The 3,954-nt window shown below is 33.5% G+C and overlaps 1 long non-coding RNA gene across 1 annotated transcript in view; it reads right to left on the bottom strand.

Annotated features, from left to right (window-relative positions):
• Window positions 1-243: 243 nt before the first annotated feature.
• Window positions 244-3,954, bottom strand: part of LOC106678387 (uncharacterized) — a 7,110-nt gene continuing 3,399 nt past the window's right edge. Inside the window, exons 2-3 of the long non-coding RNA XR_010843724.1 lie at window positions 2,875-2,979; window positions 244-1,181 (exon numbers count right to left, since the gene is read on the bottom strand). This is a non-coding gene — a long non-coding RNA (uncharacterized lncRNA). The remainder of the gene's footprint in view (window positions 1,182-2,874; window positions 2,980-3,954) is intronic.

The following is a 3,954-nucleotide window of genomic DNA, read 5'->3' as shown; positions in this document are numbered from 1 at the left end:
CGCTCTCCGGAATTCACCCTCCTAGATCATCTTCAGTGACCCGCTAAACAAATTCAATATTTGACGGCAATGTGAGATCAGACCTTCATTCATAGTCTCAGCAGTAGATCAGTTTACCAAAAACAAACAAATAGATACATTTTACTAGAATAAGACTAACACATAGATTAAAAGGGAAATATAATAAAAAAAACTGGTTATAGGAAACACTTGAATGGATAAATAAGATTAAAAAAACTAAAAAAAAAATAAAATAAAATAATTTAATGAATAAATACGTTAAAACACACAAATAGAGAGGTCAACATATTAAAATGAATAAATAAAACAATGAATAATCTCCGAGCTAATTCCCATGCAGGTGATGGTGTATAATCCCCAGGGAATCCTGATAATAAAGTGAAGAAAAGAAAATGTACAGAATTGTATAGCGTTACAAACGTGTGTAAAGTATACAATAAAAAAATTAATATTTTATTAATTTATTTTTTTTCTAAACAACCCTTATCCGGGCAGCTATAGGCAATTTTCTCCCTTTTACGGCACCACATCTCGAAGGTATCAGTTTCTTATTAATAGAACTAGTCATTGCTTGCGTCACGTGCCCTATAGATATACAGCCATGGGTCTATCCATTTCAAATTCCAAGAAGTTTCCGTTCGTTAGCACCACGTCTACTATCATCCGTCTCTAACAAGTTCCTATCTCCACCTTCATATGGCACATAAATATTACCTCATGTTTGAGATCAGAGTCTCCCTAATGTTGAAGATTAGTCGGAGGACACTCCAGGAGACTAGTTGTATTACGTAGTTGTAGTTGTACAATGTATGTCATAAAGTCTGAACCTCCCCTCTTCATATAAATTACTCTTCAGTTTCATTTTATAACTGTCTAATCTAATATTCCTGCTCTTATACCGTCAAAAAAGATTTTTCACAAAACTGATTTTGAATATAACCGATAAGTATAGAGTGTCATTTTATCAAATAACTTTTCTTTGTACACTTAGAACCCCTCTTAATTTACAATAATCTACTATTTAACGAAAATACGATTAATAAGCTCATAAGTAAGATTGCTCTGGAGTAGCCTGTGATCGAACTGCTGTTTACTTCTGAGAGATTGCCACCAACGCCGAAGCAGAATTCACCAGGGTTACAGTAGACTCTTCCGGCATCCTAAATGAAAATAAAAGACAAATTTAATATAATATGGAAAAGTTGTATTCATGAGCTGTATCCATTGCTTTATTAGTTATAAAAACATCCAAAACTATAAAGATACAATCAAAACACGGGCAAGTAATATGTATAATAATACATTTCATGTTACTTCAACAAACAAAATGATCACGAGCTCAGATAATCTGTTGCGTGACGTCATTTTCCATTAACATACCTAGTAACAGACTCTCAACCTTATTATATAGGGGTATTCATGATCTATGTTAAAGCGTGTTAAATGGAAAAACTCGTGTTAAATCGAAAAAAATTGCCTTCTTTTGCCGTGGTAAAACGAAATAACATTTAACATGGCTGAGAGTCTGTTACTTGGTCAGTTAAATCGAGAATGACGTCACACAATAGACCAGTTGAGATCGCCGCCATATTAGTTGTTGTGACTTTCAATACAGTTGTCAATTAGCTCATCTTCATTCTCTTCTTCACAAGTTTGAAGATCAATAAGACACTCATAAGCTAAACTTTCACACAAATTCCACTTTTCACTCACTCTAGGCATGTTTTAATTAATTACTTAAATCAAAACTGAAGTAAACAATAACATGAGGGTCTGGAAGGAAGGTTATAAACATAAAGGCTTATACAACAAGTTGCTGAGAAATCCGCTTGGGGCTCTTATGCATTTAACGTTTAACATGACTTCAAATAGGGCTGCTCACAATCCTATAGTTATAACATTTAACATGGTAAAATATATAACATTTAACACAACATCATGAATACCCCTTATGTTATATCGTTTTACCATGGTAAAATAAGGAAATATTTCTCCATGTAACACTCTTTAATATGTTAAACTAAAGATCATGAATATCCCTATAACATATAACATGGTTGAGAGTCTGTTACTAGGTCTATTAAATGGAGAATGACGTCACACAATGGACCAGCTGAGCTCGTCACCGTTTTGTTTTTTGTGTTAAGTTACTTGCTCGCAATTTGTGTTTTGATTGATAATATTGTTTAGGATGTTTTAAAAATTATTAAATCAATGGATAACAATAATAAAAATGTAATGACAGTTGTCAATTAGCTCATCTTGATTCCCTTTCTGACAAGTTAGAAGATCTAGGCACTCAGTAGCCAAACATTCACTTTTTACTCGATTCAAACTTGTAATAAATTACTCTAATCAAAACTTAGAAGTAAACAATAACATGAAGTTTTGGAAGAAAGGGTTATAAGAAACAAGTTTCCATGAAAATCCGCTAGGAGCTCTCATGCATTTAACAATTAACATGACTTTAAATAGGGCTGAATTTTGAAGGAGCACTTGGACAAATACTACGGAATTTTGACAAGAATTCAAGGGAATTTCGTTCTAATGTATAGGAATAGAATTGCCACTTTTAATTAATACTAGACTACTTCGATAGCACTTAATTAAAAGTATGGAACAGAGATGGAAACAACTTAGCTATAGTTGAAACTAATAGATAAAGTTGCCATGGATACGACCCTTATTCATTAATGAATCATTCATAAATAAGGGTCGTATCCATAGCAACTTTATCTATTAGTTTCAACTATAGCTAAGTTGTTTCCATCTCTGATATGGAATGCATACTTCCAGAGAGAATAAACAATTATAATTATTCTCCCTCCATTTTATCAATAAAAATTAATTTACCGGTTCCAATCTTCCCAGTATTACAGTTGGTCTTGCATCATCAAGTGGCACTACGATAATTTCATCTACAGGATCAGACTGATGGATATAGATCTCCTTACCATCCTTTTACAAAATAAAAAATAATTAATACATTTCTTACATCTAGATGACTGATTTATTATATAGATATTTTGAGTGTGTATTTTATTATTAACACAAAGTTTAATGATCCACTTTTTCTCTCTACTTTTTATTTTAACAAACTTACAACGTTTCGGCCCTTAAGCTATTTTCAAGGAGAAAACCTATAAAAATTAATTTTATTTTATTAATATACTACCCCCTCACACAATACTAATGTTCCTGATCATATCTTAACCATTAACGTCATAATATCGGTTCCACAATAAAATCAATAAATGATCTACGGACCGAGACATACCAGCGAATAACTATCGTGAACAGAGTCTCTCTGTCAAGAATACTGAAGTCCTGAAAAATCTACATCAAAGGGTGTTCAATGCTATGATAAGACTAGCTATGATATATTGCTGCGAGATCTAGTTTGTATAAGGTACACTAAAAGCAGAATTAAAATATTCGAAAAGTCCTGCATTTAATTACAAGAGCGATCTAGGATAAGATCCTTAACACGGGAGCGAACTAACAGTAAACGGCTTGCAGAGATTGATCAGTCAATATCTCATGATATGAAGGCACGGAGATTAAGATGGCGGACATGTTGCTCGAAGCAATCCATCAGGACGCCTCTACACAACAATGAATGCCAGTATAGTAGGCAAGAGACCATACCAGAGGCCAGAAACCAGATAGATAGAGTATACAAAGATTCGAAAGAGCTGCATGCAGGAAATTGGAAAGCGGTGGCCCAAGACAGGCAAGCGTGGAGAAGGCTGGCTCGAGCGGCACAGTCAAAGTTTGTAGAACCAACCGAATAAAAATAAATAAATGTGTATTACATAAAGATGAGATGAGGTTTTTATTTATCTGTTATTTGCAATTTGAATTTGAAAATTCCCAAACTCTCCAGTCCCATATCACAATCCTCGAAGAATGGTGTCGAAATTGGAGGATAAA

This window comes from Halyomorpha halys, unplaced genomic scaffold, assembly GCF_000696795.3.
Source record: "Halyomorpha halys isolate HHAL.00 unplaced genomic scaffold, Hhal_1.1 Scaffold137.1, whole genome shotgun sequence".
In the NCBI taxonomy this organism is placed as follows: domain Eukaryota; kingdom Metazoa; phylum Arthropoda; class Insecta; order Hemiptera; family Pentatomidae; genus Halyomorpha; species Halyomorpha halys.
Note: the sequence above shows the minus strand (reverse complement) of the source record. Positions and strands in the feature narration are given on the sequence as shown.